Consider the following 19,298-nt stretch of genomic DNA (forward strand, 5'->3'; position numbering starts at 1 on the left):
ATCAAATACCATTTAAAAGATGTTTCTTTAATTTGTATTTAAAAGACGGTAACGAATTAGTTTCCTTTAAAGAGATTGGTATACTGTTCCAAAAATGGGGACCCCTCACTGTCATCTCTCTCGATCCCATATCAGTTCGAACTCTCCTTTCGAACAAATCATTAGCCTGTCTGGTAATGGAGTTTACAGTCTGAAGATTATATAGCCACTCTGGTAAAATGCCTCTTAAAAACTTAAAAATTAAAATACATACATCATATCTGTATTTCTCTTTCATCTTTAACCATCCTAGTTTTATTAGATGCGGAGTGATATGATCATATTTACTCACCGTCCCAAGGGCCACACGAGCTGCAAAATTCTGTAGTTTTTGTACTTTACTCAGGTGCTTATTATTCGCTGACCCCCAGACGGTGAGACAATAATTGATCAAGCTTAGAGCTAAAGATTGTACTACAATTAAGCGTGTTTCGGGTACAAAATAATTTTTCACTCTATTCAAATATATTAAGGTTCCCATAACTTTCCTGTGAATCTTGTCTATGTGTGTCTCAAAAGTCATATAATTATCGAAGTAAACCCCAAGGTTCTTAACACTGCTTAGGGGTTTGATTTGACTGCCTTCAAAATTTATTGTCAGATTCGGATTAATGCGATTTAAATATTGCCTTGTTCCTATAAAGATACTTTGTGTTTTCGCAGTATTTAATAACAAACCATTTTTTTTAAAGTAAAATTTGGCCATAGATAATATGTTGTTAGCTCGTTCCACGATAGCTTCTACATCGTTACTATCACCTTCAATAAGAATTTGCGTATCATCAGCATATTGAACCACAAAGCAGTGGGGCAGGTAATTAACTAGGTCATTAACGAATATAATGAATAAATTTGGTCCAAGAATTGAACCTTGTGGAACTCCAAATGATACTAGTTTGGTGGAAGAAATAGTATTTTTTATTTTAACAATTTGATGGCGGTTGCTAAGATAACTTCGAAACCAGGCTGTATCAATGTTCAACATTTCGCATTTTCTGAGTAAAATTTCATGACTAACACTATCAAAAGCTTTTGATAGGTCCAAAAGCAAAAGTAGAGAAATCTTCTTATTTTCCATATTGTTGTATATTTTATCAGATATCTGGAGTAATGCAGTCTCAGTAGATAATTTTGGTCTAAAACCATGTTGAGTTTTGGAAAGAAGCTTATGCAATTCTAAATATGAGGTTAATTGTTCAGCAACTATTTTTTCTAGAATTTTTGACAGGACAGGCAGCAGTGAGATGGGCCTGTAGTTGCCCACTAAATCTTTATCTCCACTTTTATAGACAGGGACTACATACGGAATTTTCCACATTTCAGGAAAAACATTAGTTACTATTGATGTATTAACGATGATCGTAAGATAAAAAGCTGTTACGAATAATGAATCTTTTATAAAACGGAGAGAGATTCCATCTGGTCCACACGCATTGGTCTCTTTCATATTTTCAATAGTTAAAATCACAGTCTCGCAATCAACAGGTGAGGGTCTAAAAACATGTAAATTGTCATTAGAATTATCAATCTGATTGATATCTTGCAACAGGATATCATTATTTGCCAAATCCTCTTGAGATTTTTCAAATGTCTTTTTTCCTACACCGGAAAAAAATTCGTTAAAATTTTCTGTTTTGGTTAATACATCCTCGCTGTTTTCAGTTAACTCAAAATCATTATTAGTAACTTTCGAAAGCATCTTTTTGGCAGTTTTCCATGTAGCTGAGATATCATTTATATTTTTTTCAAATTCATTGTTGTAATGTTCTTTACGACTAGCGTCAATTACTAATTTAACTGTCTTTTTCTTATCTCTATAATTCTCCCTAAGTAGTTCATTATAAGGATCTTGTTTCAGAAAACTTTGTATTTGATCTCTTTCTTTTATCGCAGACCTTATTTGCTCTGATATCCAAGGGGCTGGGGGGCGTACTAATTGTCTTGTCACAATGGGAGCGCAAGTATCAATGCATAGGTTCATGACGTTAGTTAACGTATTAACTTGAATACTTACGTCATCTGTATGCAAGATAGTGTTTAGAGTGTTCACTTCATTAAGTAGTAAGTTACAATATGTATTCTGTGAATAATTCCGTAAACAGCGAAAAGTTTTATAAATGGGAGAGCGCTTTGGTTTTTTCATATTCACTAAAATACTAATTGCTTCATGGTCTGCGATTGGGCCCGGCAATATTTCTAATTTAGTTACCATAGTTTTGTTATTAGTGATGAAGAGGTCTATCAAAGTTGATGAATTCCAAGTTACTCTAGTAGGCCTGTCGATCAGTTGGTCTAACTTTACACTGTCAATAAGTCCAGCCATTTTATTACCAGCTTTAAGAAGGTCATCATTAAAATCCCCTAATATAAAAATAGGTTTGTTCCTTAGAACTACGTTTTTAAGAGAGTCTAAAATAAAATTAAAAGAATCTACAGTAGATTTAGGATGGCGGTAGAAGCAACCAATAATAACTGAGGGTAAATAGCGGTGCTGTAGAGTTAACCACTTACATTCAACTCCCTCCTGCTTCTCAAGGCCGTTATCAAACTCGGTTACCTTTAAATGGTCTCTTACATACACACACACCCCACCACCTCTGCCGTGGTCCTCTCTGTATAAATTATATGATGATATATTAGAAAAATCATCACTCATATTCGAAGACAACCATGTTTCACTTATGCACAATACATCAATTTTGTGTTGTGTTACCAAAAGCTCTATTTCGTGTTTGTGACATAATAAAGATTGAGCATTAATATAAAACATTTTCAGATAATTACTCTGTGCGGCACTGTCATCTTGGCCTACTACCTAATGATAACTATGATTATATTCGGTGCAAAGTCTACTCTTATGTCCATATTCCTGACATACATTACATTTTATTTTATGGTCAAATCTACAGTTGGATTGAACATGGTTGAATTCACCACAGTTAAAGCACCCCTTTTTATTTCTGTTCATGAAACTATTGCCATTTTGCTGGTAATGAACTTTATGATGAGCTTCGCGATTTTGTAGCCTATAATTATTTTCCCTATGGTGATCACCATGTCCTCTATTATAAATGCGTTTGTCAGGGAACCTGTGTCTGGAATTGAAGTTTATTTGAGAATAAGGAGGATCACGATTCTCAACCCTTAATCTACTCTGATTTCGTAACGTAGTCCTATTTATTTGATTACTATCTTTCACCTTAGAGGGCGCATTTCTATTTGTATTAACTATTAGAGGCATGTGCTTTCTATTTGACCAATCACTTGAAACTATTTTTAATCGAGACGTAGAAGATATAGCATCTAACAATCTTATTGCACCGATTCTACTCAAATTATCATAATCAAAACCTTCATGCCAATCATAGCAATGTATATCTACCTCACCAGTTCCCAGTTTAAAGTAATCATTAGTTTTAATAAAGGTTACATCATTATCACAGCACCAGTTACATATATTTTCGTTAAATGAATTAATCCTACCTGCCAGATCATCTGACTTTAAAGTGGGAACTAGTTCACATACTTTTACAACGGTATTTTCGTTCTTATTCTTGAGTTCAGCAACTAAGGTGCCAAGACAATCAGTGATTCCTTCCATGGTAGTGTCCTCATCAAGAAGGTCCTGGGCGCCACAATATATTATAAATTCCTTAATGGGATAGCTGAGTTTCTCTGTGATCCATGATTTTATTAAATCTACATTTGCCTCTTGAAGGGTCCTAACAATCACGTGGTCATCAAGGTCTTCTGATTTTATGCCCTGTAGGCATGAATCTCCTATCAATAGTATGTTCTTTTTGGGGAACACGTTTCCCCCCTCTTCGTAGGATTTGTCTTTACGACGTATGGCAACTTCCAAGGCCTCAATTCTCTCCTCTGCCAATAGTAGTTTTGTCTTTAATTCGTTAATTTCAACTTCCTTTTCTGCTAAATTGTTATTGACAACGTAAAAATTGTCATTCATCTCTCTCACGAACTTATCAAATTTCTGGATAAGTTCAGTTAGATTTGTGTCTGCATTTCCTGAAGTATGGCTGGTTTCAGTGGACGATGTATAAGACGATGATGGCTGTCCATTTACTGACGAGTAATGTAACAGAATTTTGTCTATTAGCTTCTCTTTGGTAGTCCATATTCCTCCCAAGTTTAGTTGGCTGCAATATTTCTGCAACTCGCCTTTGGTGTAATTTGAGTGAAGAAACTCCCAAGATGGATTGTCAAGGGATGATAGTGGAGGGTGTGCCTTTCTTGGTCTCAAGTTGATGGATTTTGCAACTGGTGTTTCGACGGCATCTTCAATGGTTATTTAATTTTCAATTGTATTAGCTGGCATGATGATAATTATCAGAGCAGAATAATATAGTCAATGAATGTATGGGCAACAAAATAAATATATATTTTCAGAGAAGCAATGGCAACTCAAGGAAAAGTGTCTACTGCGCATGCGCAACTTTAGGAAAAATCGGACAGGGTTCTACTTATGAACTTGAGAACTTTAAAAAGCTAATTTACAGTACTTAAATTATTTAGATATCACTAATCAAGACGCTATAACATCCTTTACACTTTCACTGATACAGTTCCATAGTCAATATCGGCACAAACATCCAAAATCCTACAATATATCACAAAATAAGGAGAAGCAGGCAGCAGGTGTTGTTTACTTTCGGCTTTACCGAGCAGGCTCTCTTCCTTTATGCAATCTTACCAGCCAGCGACAAATCTCTTATCAGCGATCATGATCGGAGCAGTGAGCCAGGAAGTGTTTCCGAGCGGCCCCGTAATCGGGACCGAAGCTTCCTGCTAGCCGATACGAACGGCCTTTAGGAAGCGATCGTGTTCATTCTCCTAAGTCCGCAATCCACGGTTCTTTTATTGAACGCGATCGAGACTGTGTGCCAGTGCGTTCTTCTAAGAAAGACATCGACGTCCTGTTAAACAGGTTATTGATCGCCCTTCGACTCAGGCTCCTGAACTTAATACTGAACAGGCTGCCGATCCTCCTCCGGTTCAGACTGCCAAACGTCCTTGCAAACAGGCTACCGAACGTCCTTTTAAACAGGCTGCCAAATGTCCTATCATTCAGGAAGTTTCCCTCTCCACCAATTATTTTAGTGAGCGCCCTTCATGTCGCGTTTCCGGGATGGTTACAGTTGAACGAGTCGCTGAACAACGAGCGATTCGTAGTACCGTTTGCTTGCCAGCAGATGACGGCAAGCGTGTTTCTGAATATGATCCTGAACGTCCTATCCCTGGTCATATTTCGGATGTTAGTTTGGATTACGAGGAGGTGCTTTATCCTTTTCAAGACATCGATGGGGTTCATGTACAGGAACTTCTCGTCTCTGTTCGAGCTGATCGCGAGCGTTCAGTTGAGCCGCACGCGACTCTGCCGCCCGTTACTGTTCGCAATGAGCCTATTTCTATTGCGGTTGCCACTCAGATTTTTTCTGATATTGATACCACTCTTAACCCTACTGCTCCCGGAGGAACGTCGCTGGAGAAGGAAGTAGAAGCCCAGCTTTCTCCTTTGGAGTTTGATGACGTTTCAGAAGACGAGGACTCTATTTCTTTCCGTCATTCTGCTGATCTTAAAAAACTTATGAGAGTTTTTACGGAAGAGTTTTCAGACTTTTTTGTGCCTATAGCTCCGCGCTCTCCTCCGTCTGAGTTTACTCTAGGCAAAGCCTCTAAGAAAGCCCGTTTTACTAAGATGGTTCGGTCACGTTCGTCCAAGAGAGCTCTTAAATTAATGGGTGACTGGTTACAGTCTAAGAAGGCCTTAGGAAAGACGTCTTTTTCCTTTCCTCCAGCTAGACTGGCTTCGAGGTCGAGCATCTGGTACGAGATGGGAGAGGTTCTCGGCTTGGGGATTCCTGCCTCTGCCCAGGGAGATTTCTCAAGCCTCGTAGACGCTCCTCGTCGGTCGGCCACGAGGAAGACCAAAATTTTTTGGTCCACTTCAGAAATGGACCACCTTCTCAAAGGAATTTTTCGGGCCTTTGAAGTTTTTAACTTCCTAGACTGGACGCTGGAGGCCTTGGGTAAAAAAGTTGAGACTTTTAAAGAGGGGGATACCTCTGCCCTGGTCCATTTGATGTCGTGCATGGACAAGGCCTTGAGGGATGGTTCTAATGAGCTTGCAGCTCTTTTTTCTGCAGGCATCCTTACGAGAAGAAATCAACTTTGCTCTTTTCTTTCGCCGGGGGTGACTCCCTTCCAGAAGTCCGAACTCTTATATGCTCCTCTTTCTCCATTACTGTTTCCACAAGAACTTATCAGGGAGATCTCTGCAGCTTTAGCTCAGAAGGCCACTCAGGATCTTGTCTCCAAGACCGCTAGAAAGGCTTTGCCTTCCTCTTTTATCAGCCGCAAGTCTAAGGAAGATACTTTTCCCAAGTTTTCCCAGCCCTTTCGAGGAAGATCTTCTAGTAGGGGTAGCTCCAGACCTGATTCTAGAAGGAGTAAGAGAAGAGGTTTCAGGGCAGGGCGAAGCAGAGTCTGACTGCTTTCGCCTTCAGGCAGTGGGTGCCAGACTACTCAAATTCTGGCAAGCGTGGGAGAAGAGAGGGGCAGACCAATGGTCTATTCAGATCTTGAGGGAGGGTTACAAGATCCCCTTTCTAGGGAGCCCTCCCCTGGTCTCAGTGCCCGTGGATCTCTCTCCCAGATACAGAGAGGAGGCAAAGGGGCAAGCTCTTTCGAACCAAGTGTCTCTTACGTTAGAGAAGGGGCCCATAGAGAAGGTTCAGGATATCCATTCACCTGGTTTCTACAATCGGCTATTCCTGGTAACCAAGAACTCGGGGGGATGGCGTCCAGTTCTGGACGTGAGTGCGCTGAACAGGTTCATCATCAAAACGAAGTTCACCATGGAGACTTCAAAGTCAGTGCTAGCAGCAGTAAGGAGGGACGACTGGATGGTCTCATTGGACCTTCGGGACGCCTACTTCCACATCCCCATCCATCCGAGCTTCAGACACTACCTCAGGTTCGTTTTCATGGGAGACGTCTTCCAATTCAGAGCCCTATGCTTCGGTCTTTGCACAGCGCCTCAGATCTTTACGAAGCTCATGCTGAATGTAGCAAAGATCTTACATTCAAGGGGCATAAGAGCCTCCCTATATCTCGACGACTGGCTTCTCAGAGCGCACTCTTACGATCACTGCCTGAAGGATCTTCAGACAACCTTGGACCTTGCGGAAGAACTGGGTCTCCTTGTAAACAAGGAAAAGTCTCTTGGTTCCATCTCAAGAGATTTTATATTTGGGGATGCTGATACGGAGTCAGATTTTTCGGGCTTTTCCGTCTCCCTCAAGGATAGAGCAAGCCAAATTGAAACTAAGATCGTTTCAAAGCAAGGAAGTTTGCTCAGCAAGGAAATGGATGAGTCTGATAGGAACCCTTTCCTCCTTGGAGCAGTTCGTCCCACTGGGAAGGCTGAATCTTCGTCCTCTCCAGTTCCATCTCAACAGCCATTGGGACAAGGAGAGGGACTTAGAATCGATGTTCATTCCTATCATGAACCCCATCAAAGTCTGCCTTCGGTGGTGGGAGGAATCAGACAAGTTCCAGGAGGGTCTCAACTTGTCAGTGAAAAGCCCAGATCTTGTGTTATGCTCCGACGCCTCAGACACAGGATGGGGAGCAACCCTAGACAAGTTAGAAGTCTCGGGTCTTTGAACAGAACCCCAAAAATCCTTGCATATCAACCACAAGGAGTTATTGGCAATTCTTTTAGCCCTCAGAAGTTTCGAGGCTTTAGTCACCAACAAAGTAGTTCAGGTCAATACGGACAACACGACAGCATTGGCGTACATCTCAAAGCAAGGGGGAACACACTCGATATCTCTGTACGAGACGTCAAAGAATCTCCTGATGTGGGCAAGAGAAACGTTATTCTTCTCACGCAATTCATTCAAGGGGAGAAAAACGTTATGGCAAACAGTCTCAGCAGACGGAATCAGATCCTTCCAACAGAGTGGACCCTCAACCTTCAATTGTGCAAGAGCCTGTGGCATCTTTGGGGTCGTCCTTGCATAGACCTCTTCGCAACCTCAAAGACGAAGAGGCTAGAGGCATATTACTCCCCTGTTCCAGATCCAGAAGCAGTCCACATAGACGCTTTTCTATTGGACTGGTCCAATCTAGATCTCTATGCATTCCCTCCTTACAAGATGCTGTACAGAGTAATACAGAAATTTGTGACATCCAAAGGAACCAGGATGACCCTTGTGGCTCCCTTTTGGCCGTCAAGAGAATGGTTCACAGAGGTACTGGAATGGGTGATAGACACCCCAAGAATTCTTCCTCTAAGAGCAGATCTTCTCAGACAACCCCACTTGGAAAGATTGCATCAAAATCTCCACGCTCTTCAGCTGACTGCCTTCAGACTATCAAGAAACTCGCTAGATCTAGAGGTTTTTCGAAGGAGGCAGCTCAGGCTATTGCGAGAGCAAGAAGGACTTCAACCATCAAGGTCTATCAATCTAAGTGGAAGGTTTTCAGAGAGTGGTGTAGAGTCAACTCTCTTTCCTCATCCAGTACCTCTGTAGCTCAAATAGCAGATTTCCTGCTTTATCTTCAAAGGAAGTGCAATTTCTCCTCCTCTACTATCAAAGGCTATAGGAGTATGTTAGCTACTGTGTTTAGGCATAGAAACCTTGACCTTTCTGGCAATAAGGATCTGCAAGAGCTTCTCAAGTCTTTCGAGACTTCAAAACGACGGAATCAAGATTCTCCAGCCTGGAATCTGGATATTGTTTTGAAGTATCTCATGAGCGACAGGTTTGAGAGACTGGGTTCAACTGCCTTGAAAGACCTCACTATGAAGACTTTATTTTTGGTCAGTCTTGCGACAGCCAAAAGAGTGAGCGAGATTCATGCGTTTAGCAAAAACGTTGGATTTCGTAATGGCAAAGCTGTCTGTTCCTTGCAGTTAGGCTTTCTTGCAAAAGACGAACGCCCTTCTCAACCTTGGCCCAAAGCATTCAAGATTCCAAATCTTACGGATCTGGTTGGAGATGAGGTAGAAAGAGTCTTGTGCCCAGTTAGAGCTCTAAGATGCTACTTGGAGAGAACAAAAGATTTACGAGGCAAGACTGAATCTTTGTGGTGTTCAGTCAAGAAGCCCTCATTACAGATGTCTAAAAATGCCTTGTCTTATTTCGTCAGGCTTTTAATTAAGGAAGCTCATATTCATTGTAATGAGTCAGACCTTGGACTTTTAAAGGTCAAGTCTCAGGAGGTCAGAGCGGTGGCAACGTTGGCAGCATTCAGGCAGAACAGATCTCTACAAAGCATATTGGACACGACCTTCTGGAGGAGCAAATCCGTGTTCACGTCGTATTATTTGAAAGGTGTTCAGACTTGTTATGAGGACTGTTTCACTCTGGGTCCATTCGTAGCAGCGAGTGCAATAGTGGGTGAAGGATCCACCACTATGTTCCCATAATCCCAATAACCTTTTCTTCTCTTGGTACTTTTAATTGTTTTTATGGTAGTTTGTGGAGATTGTGTCAGTCTTCCACAATCATTGATTTTGTCAGGTGGTCATGTTTGTGCCTTGAGAGCACCCGGAATTGGTTATTGGAGGAGGTTCTGTCATGAGGTTTTGACACCGGTTTGACAGTCCCTTCGAGATCTTCAGCCCCCTGGGAGGATCGCTGGATCTCATAAGGCTAGCAGACATAATGAGGCAGAGTATCATTGAAGTCAGCTTCCTTATCAGGTACGAACCCTTAAGTTTTGTTTTAATTAACTCTTAAGTAGAATTCCAGATATGCTAGCTGTCTCTAACCCTTCACCAAAGGTGTTAATCAGCTATATATATAACTACCGGGTAAGTCTTGTGTTTAAAAATGATATTTTCATTAATAAAATAAATTTTTGAACATACTGTACATACACGGTAGTTATATATAATTTTAGTCCCACCCTCCTCCCCTCTAGAGACTAGAGGCATGGAATATATGAGGGTCACTGGAATGGTTCCCAGGTACCTCGCTAGGGTGCAGGGTGGTACACCTGGCTATCCAACTGGCGGTTGGCACGAGTTTCGAATTTTCTGCCGTTGACGTCGGGGACGTAAGCTATATATATCACTACCGGGTAAGTATGTTCAAAAATTTATTTTATTAATGAACATATCATATTTTTTCATATATACATAAGAAAAAGTAAGTTAAAAGACAAAAATTAATGGCAGTGCAGAATAGGTAAGGAAGAAGACCATAAACAACAGCTCTCCATCCGAGACAAAAAGTAAAGTGACCTAAATCACAGGTGTTTGAGTGGGAGTAGTAGCAAGCTACCCCCCTACCCTCATGCTAACTAGCGGTGTGGGTAGGTAACCCTCATTAAATTCTAATGGCTCGTCATTTCGCTTCGCCAAACGTAATACCCCCAATAAATAGGGAAGTTTGTATTCCAGTTACGGAACAAACACCTATTATTTGGAGAACACGAGAAAAAGGGTATGTTTACGCTCCACCCCCCGGCCAGGAAATGGCGTATTCATAGCTGTTCTTCGCTATAGGAATTGATTCTCCAACCCCCTACAAAACACTAAGTTCACATACTAGGACAGGGTCGCGATTATCAGAAAATAGAGTAAAAATCGTCACCAATTGAATTCTTCAGGGGAAGTTTAACAAAATGAAATAATGAATTCACTAGTTTCTTTAAATGATTGTCCCAACAAACTACATACTAGGACAGGGTCATGATAGTCAGAAAATACAGTGAAAAATGTCACCAGTCTACTTTTTCACGGGAAGTTTAACAGATTGAAATCATGAATTCACTAAATTTGTAAATGCTTGTCCCAAGAATCTACATACTAGGACCACTCAGCGCATGAATGTCGGAAAAATGCGAGAAAAATGGACAACTAACCCAAACTTTGGCCCCCAACCTGAAATCTGACCTACAAGCCGTGTCCTTACCTTCCTTATGACTATAGAGTCCTTTCAATGACGTCACTGGGAATCGCCGGCGGCCATGCTGGAGGACATACAAAGCGAAAACATGGCAGCTGCTACAGCGAATATGGACAATGAGAGCTGTCAAACAATTGTCGGGTGATGATAAGCGTTTTTACAAGCAGAAACTCTATCTAATTGATGGCCTAGATCCATACCAGATGCAGAATTCATTCAGTCAAAATATTGAGGATTTTCCCAGTATTTCATACATTGATATGGTGAACTACTTGGTACTGTCGGCCAACCCAGAGCATGAGTGGGCATACATTTCCATTGAATAATCTGCTTCCAGAATTCGTTGGTTTTCCCTTTAATGCTTATAAGTTCAAAATTAGATAAACACTGGGCCAATGAAAAGTGTGTTTATAATTATAAAGCTAATATTGATCATTTAGCCTAACCTTGTGTATTATAATTTTTGATTGTCAAAATGTATGTAAAAGTTTTGCATAATACTGTAATGTCAAATCTTTATCAGTTCATGCCTAACCATTGTGTTTGTGTTTGGTTACAAATGCTATAATTTCTTATATACATATAAACATATGATGGACAAACTATTGTAATGCTCTTGGATGATCGTTTTGCCTCCTTGCAATTAAATGCGCAAGTTTAATTATTTTTCCAATGTTTCATATATAAGCTGAAGACCCCTTCGGGTTAAACCAGCTTTCAGATATTATTTATAACCAATGTTTATTCATCACATAGGCCTGTATGTCTGCACAATTTAATACACAAATTAAAATAAATATAAATATACACTTAATTATATATAGGCATGAGCACCTTGACGAAATAGAGACCTAGGTAAGTAGCCTTTGTTAATATAGCCAATATGGGCGCTTTTAATTTTTATTTTGAAAATCTGAGATGCCCCTTTGATGTTTAAAAATTGAGATGCCCCCTGCCCCACACACACTACACACTGAACTGACTTTGATACTTGTGAAGTCACCCATGCGATCGGATATAGCATGTTTACACAGGAATAATGATACTTTTAGGGCCTAGCCGACACTGACCTGATATGAAATGATCAGAACAAATATGTGCGTAGGGTAGTGAGGATTCACGTAGATCAGCCCGTGATATTCAGGTCAACCACAAGTCACTTCTGCGCTTGGATAATTCCTCTGTATCTTTGTCCTGATTCTGAATAACTGCCGGTATGTGGTAGAAACTCATGTCATCTCTTTGTCCTCGATTCCCACAGCCAGCAATAGCGCAAAAACTGGGCATTGTGTGAATGTGAATGGGATGAGAAGGCTAAATATTCAACAGTTCAACCATAGCTATTCACTGAACACGTCTTTGTTTGCCCTCCAAGATGGCGGACCGGAAGTTTGATAACGTGTATTGAAAGGACTCTATTAGCCCCCTGCGAACCCCCAAACACTGTCGCTATCATAAAAACCCCACAAACCTAACCTACTAGTTTCCAGGTCACAACCCCTATACGGGGAGCAAGCCCCGGACCCCCTTCCTAGATATCTCTCCTACACAAAACAAAAGCAATGGGTAGCACTCTAAATTATATCCTCACCACACTGTAATAATAAAAAAGCTACTTTCCCCTACCTAACAATTCATGATAATTATTACAGCAGTATCAAATACCACTGTAAAGGATGTCTTCCAACCAACTACAAACTTAATAGAGGGGTAAAATGTATATTGATGAGACAGGATTAAATTGCAAAAATGAACGATTCCTAGCATGGGACGACATGGGATCTATCTATCGGGAAAGTTTGGAAACTAAGCAGGAGCTATCCATGTCATGGTGCGGATCAAAACCAGATTTAAAAAATTTCAGAGGAGGGCAAAACATTTGGTAAATATATGATACTTTAATTTAAGCCAAATACATGAACCATATATTTTTCCTACACACTATCTTGTGTTTTATATATTTCCGACCATGATTATTGGGGCAAACGACTCGTTCATAAGTTTTTGGACCCCCTTATATAAAGACAATTATGGGGAACCCCAGTGGGAAACCGGGGTTTCTTGGGTGGGGAAATGTCATACACGAGTGATTTAAATCAATAATAATGGTCAGAAATGTAAAATAAGCCCAAGATAACCAGTTGGAAAAATATATGATTCACGTAAATGGCTGAAAATAGGCCAAAACGTGATTATTTAACTTTTGAGATTTGTAAAAGGATACAGAACCTAACAAACCCTCCTAACCTAACCTAGTAGTTCCCAGGTCACAATCCCTAGGAGTGGGGCAAGTCCCCTGGACCCCGCTTCCCAGGTCAAAAACCCGTAGCCAGGGGGCAAGCTCCCAAGACCCCCCTTCGCAGGTCACAACCACTAACCGGACCCCCCCCCCCCCCTTTCCAGGTCATAAACTAAAAGTAAATCACAAATAAATCCTTAGATTGTGATAAAGTAAATCACAAATAATTCCTTACCTTATGATTGATGTCGTCACCTTTTCTTTTTTCTTGGCAATCTTTACAAAAGCTTTGCAGTAGAAAATGTGCTGGCCTTTCCTGAAAATTAGGTCAGAATCAGACCTTTGAGGCATTATATCGCGGTTATTTTTCAATTTCACATGAGTAACAATAGTTTTACAATGAATGAAGAGCATTTCCATCATAATCAATTGCCAACATAAATGAAATTACACTAAATCTTTAAAGATTGATGTGCTTCCCTCAAGTTCACTCTTGGAGACGTCTTTACGAGATACTGGTTAACTTAAAATTGAAGGTGAAGGTGGGAAAAAATGGCTGTTGTAGAACAACATCCAGGAACTTATGAAGAAGTACTTGTAAGCTGTTATTTGTTTTAAAAAAAAAAATCACCTGACAAATACGTCATTGTAAATACCCAGAAAGCTCCCCAAAACATGGGAAAAAACGCATGCGCAATAAGTCTCCTTCAGTCTCTCAAATGTAAACAATGTTCTTCAGAGTGTAAAATATACTGTACATCACATTTTGGTAAATTTGTATTGTATTACAGGGTGTGATTTCGAACAGAAAATATATGTTTTCCTATAGTAAATGACGTGATTTAACCGAATTTGACCTTCATTTCAACCGTAATCAAACAGATCAACCAATTCGGATAACTTTAAGTTGCCGAATTGGTTGATGTTATTACGGATGAAATGAGGTGAAAACCGGTTAAATCACGTTATTTCCTACAGGAAAACATATATTTTCTGTTAAAATGGTTAAGTAAAATCACTGCTGCCATATACATTATGTTAAACTATTTAAATATAAGGACTTGTTTAACGGTGACATTTACAGAGAACGATAACATTAGCAACGTTACCAATGGTACAGTGTTACCGACGATGACGAATGGTACACAGGGTTACCAACGGTACAATGGTATTACTAGCAATAGCAATGCTAGATATTTCCATATGTATTTTAAAGAATTTGTCCATATAAGATTTACACAATATATAAAAAGTACAAAAAGGGCACAGAACCTAACAAACCCACCTAACCTAACCTAGTAGTATGACAGGTCACAAACCTCAGGTATTTACCGAGAGAGGTAAAATTCTCCATGTTACGAATGATACACAGAGTTACCAACGGTACGGTGACATTACTATCGATAGTAATGATAGTTATTTCCATACGAATTTTAAATAATTTTTCCATAAAAGTTTTACACAATATAAAAGAAGTAAAAAAAGGGCACAGAACCTAACAAACCCACCTAAAAACACATATAATGACTATTGAGGAATGACTTACCTTTTGCAAATAATATTATCTTCCATGGGGTAAACGACTTTTTCCCCAAAAATGTACCTTTATAGGAAGTACCGGTATAACCACAACGACGTTTCTTTTTGGTTTTAGATATGGTGGATTCGGTATTACAATAAAACACGTGAATGTCTTTCCTGTAAGATAGGGGGGAACTACACTTGGGGCACTGTAAGCATTGAGGAATTACATTGTGTGATTTCAGGAAATTATCAACATTGGCTGAAGAATCATAAAAATCACCATGGAATTTAGCAAATGATTTTAGGAACGGAATACTGCAGCCACTACAAGTATCTATAACTTCCTCCATCGTAAAACACGAAAAAATAAATCTCACTTGAAATGACGGACACCTTACACGGACAAAGGTTACGAGGGAAAAGGATTTGGCGGAAGGGGCATGAAGAGACCACTTAAAGAGACAAAGGAAGGGGGTAGGGAAATATCAGTTGTCAACCCCCTTGAGTAAACTTTGAATACGTATCGGTTCGTGATTGGTTAACAGAAAAACAACGGAGTATAGAGGGTAAACATAAATGAACTGGATAGGGAAACTAGTCCAGAGAAAGTATTATGTGAAAGCGGGGAGTGAAAAGGAAATAACCAAAGAAATAAAAACAATATAGGAAGGTAAAATGGAATGAATGATAAATAATATTGAAAGGAAATATAAAATGAGATGGTTTTAACATGAACGAACTGGATAGGGAAACTAGTCCAGAGGAAGTATTCATGTGAAACCGGGGAGTGAAAAATAAATAACAAAAGAAATAAACCCAATATAGGAAGATAAAATGGAATGTATGATAAAAAAATATTTAATGGGAATATAAAATGAGATGATTATAAAAGGTATTGGATAATAAAACGAGTAAGAGGTAGGGGAAAAGCTTCTGCGCAGGGGGGCGGGTTTTCTGCGCAGGACGAAAACTGGAATGCACGAATAGACTAACGTACGGGTGCTAATGTTAGCATGGAATGTTAACATTTGATCTACATCAGACGTTGGCAGCACTAGTTACTGTATTTTTTCATGACACAATCTTTGCAACGGCGCCTCCAAATTTTATCCAGATATACTGTTTTGTATTTTCCTCTGATTATCATAATTTCAAGAAGGTAATGTATAGAGAAGAAAAGGCTTGTTTTACGGTTATATATCGTTTCCCCAGTATGTTTTCCCCACCCAAAACCCCAAGTTCCCACTGGGGGTCCCCCATTATCGTAGGATATAGATGTATATATATATTTCTGAAACTATTCATTTGCGACGGGAACGAGTGTCATTTTCGAAGAGAGCGTAATTTTTTCTATAAGAACAAGTAGTTTTTTTCCTAGGTTATATTGCCCTGTAATACACTACAATAAAACCCACATTTTAATAAACCGATATGGGTAAATTTGTATTGTATTACAGGGTGTGATTTCGAACAGAAAATATATGATTTCCTGTAGTAAATAACGTGATTTAACAGAATTTGACCTTCATTTCAACCGGAATCAAACAGATCAACCAATCCGACTAACTTCAAGTTGACGAATTGGTTGATGTTATTACGGATGAAATGAAGGTGAAAAACGGTTAAATCACGATGTTTCCTACAGGAAAACATATATTTTCTGTTAAAATGGTTAAATATTATCACTGTTGACATATATGTTGTGTTAAAATATTTAAACATAAGCACTTGTTCAACGTTGTACTGAGAACGATAACATTAGCAACGTTACCAATGATTCACAGTGCTACCAACGATGACGAATGGTACACAGAGTTACCAACGACACGATGACATTACTAGCGGTAGAAATGCTAAATATTTCCACACGTATTTTAAATAATTCTTCCATATAACTATTACACAATATATAAAAAGTACAAAAAGGGCACAGAACCTAACAAACCCACCTAACCTGGCCTAGAAGTACCCCGGTCACAAAACACATATAAAGACTATTGAGGAATGACTTACTTTTATGAAGAAAACGACAAAACTTGTGGGTCACGGGAGGGTGAGACTGACGGATTAACTCGTAGACGACTTTTCCCCAAAAATGTACCTTTATAGGAAGTAACGGTATAACCACAACGACGTTTCTTCTTAGTTTTAGGTATGATGGATTCAGTATTACAATAAAACACGTGAATGTCTTTCCTATACGGTAAAAGAGAACGGGACTTGGGGCACTGTAAACGCTGAGGAATTACGTTGTGTGATTTATGGAAATAATCAACATTGACTGAAGAATCATAAAAATCACCATGGAATTTAGCCACTGATTTTAGGTACGGAATACTGCAGCCGTTACAAGTTTCTATAACTTCCTCCATTGAAAAATACGACATAATAAATCTCACTTGAAATGACGCACACCTTACTGGGTCAAAGGTTACAACACAAAAGGGGTTGGAGGAAGGGGCATGAACACACGACTCAAAGAGATAAAGGAAAGGCGGATAGGGAAATATCTGTAGGCAACCCCCTTGTGCAAACTTTGGATAGGCATCGGTTGGTGATTGGTTAAGGGAAAAACAAAGGATACTAGCGGGTAAACATGAATGAACTAAATATGGAAACTAGTCCAGAGAAAGAATTTATGTGAAACAGAAGAGTGAAAAGGAAATAACAAAAGAAAAGAAATAAAAACAATATAGGAAGATAAAATGGAATGAATAATAAATAATATTGAATGGGAATATAAAATGAGATGATTTTACCGTGAATGACTTGGATAGGGAAACTAGTCCAGAGCAAGTATTTATGTGAAACCGGGGAGAGAAAAGGAAATAACCAAAAAAATAAACCCAATATAGGAAGATAAAATGGAATGTATGATAAATAATATTGAATGGGAATATAAAATGAGATGATAATACGATAATAATTGGGGTGGGGGAAGCTTCTGCACAGGGGGAGTGATATTTGCGCAGACCGAAAACTAGTATGCACGAACGAACGTACAAATGGGTGATAATGTTAGCATGGAATGCTAACATTTGATCTACATCAGACGTTGGCAGCACTGGTTACTCTATTTTTTCATGAAATAATCTTTGCAACGGTTCCTCCAAAGTTTACCCAGTTATACTGTTTTGTATTTTCCTCCGGTTATAATACATACAAGAAGGTAATGTATAGAGAAAAAAAGGCTTGTTTTACATTTATATATCGATTCCCCAGTATATTTTCCCCACCCAAAACCCCGAGTTCCCACTGGGGGTCCCCCATTATCGGAGGATATAGATGTATATATATTTCTGAAACTAGTCATTTTCGAAGAGCGTAATTTTTTCTATAAGAAAAAGTAGTTGTTTTCCTAAGTTACATTGCCCTGTAATACACTACAATGAAACCCCGATATGCAAGTTATTATGCCCCAGACCCTATTAAACATATAAAGAAAAATACCAAACTAGCCAGCAATCGTCCATTTCTTATAGCGAATTCCAGTTTCGCTAGAAATTAGAGTATCATATATATACCCAACATTTTTTATTTTGACCAACCGCATCAGATTTAATCGTGAAACCTAACGAACTAGTAATGATTAATTGATATATGATGATTAAAATCATGAGACGAACATTAAGTTGCTGTAAAATAAAACCGGTTAGGTTAGGTCGTTTGTTTACATTAGCTGGTGGCCTTATTTATTGCTAATTCTACATATGCCAACAGTGCCATTATTCGTATGTTAAAACGAATTCTTTAATTCATACCCCACCCAAAAAACCCCGGTTACCCACTGCGGGTCCCCCTAGATTAGAGTGGTTAACAAATAGGGTAGAAATACTGTTCGTCCTAAAAGAAAAAAAGAAAAAAAAGAAAAAAAAAGGCAGCTTTGGATAAAGCTCAACGTAATTCATCAGAAAAAAATATCAAAATTTTAGTGGCGGAGCTATTGTATAGAATTACCATTGGTTAATGTCTAGGAGAGGGCCGCATGAAGATATCAGTGATATTCAATTTATTTTTACTAGAATGTGTAGGAATGTATGTAAATAATGGTATACCAGTGAGATAATTTAGTGAAAATCAATAATAGTCGAAATATCGACGATCAAACTCACGCTACTCTTGTCTTCCTCCCAGATTTTTCTAAGTCTGTTGTTATTGTTGACTGAGTCTTGTTTTTGCTCAAATGAGCCCTGTAACCACTATAATCCGCAGACAAACTAGTCCACTATGAAGTCTTACACGTTTGGCCAATCACAGCGCCTATCCACTATAACGTCATACATGTTTGGCAAATCACAGCGCGACAATACAACAGCGCGACAATACATTATCTTACCCAGGCATTTCATTTCGTTCTTAGACATGGAGGCCATAGCAAGCATGTCATCTCATGTTGCACAAGAAGTTGAAATTCCATCTTCTTGTCCTGACTGTTTCCTAAGTTACAATGAATTTGTTCTAATTTATTCGGGGTTATATTGAAAAACTAGTGGATTTGTGCCAGAGACACAATTTAATTTTACAAAATAAAAATTGTCCTGCATGTCAGGGAA

At 39.1% G+C, this 19,298-nt stretch overlaps 1 long non-coding RNA gene across 2 annotated transcripts in view; it reads right to left on the bottom strand.

The window, feature by feature from the left end:
• The window catches only part of LOC137650590 (uncharacterized), a 329,968-nt gene that overhangs the window by 309,685 nt on the left and 985 nt on the right, over positions 1 to 19,298 (bottom strand). The gene's annotated exons all lie outside the window — the stretch shown is intronic.

This window comes from Palaemon carinicauda, chromosome 12, assembly GCF_036898095.1.
Source record: "Palaemon carinicauda isolate YSFRI2023 chromosome 12, ASM3689809v2, whole genome shotgun sequence".
In the NCBI taxonomy this organism is placed as follows: Eukaryota; Metazoa; Arthropoda; class Malacostraca; order Decapoda; family Palaemonidae; genus Palaemon; species Palaemon carinicauda.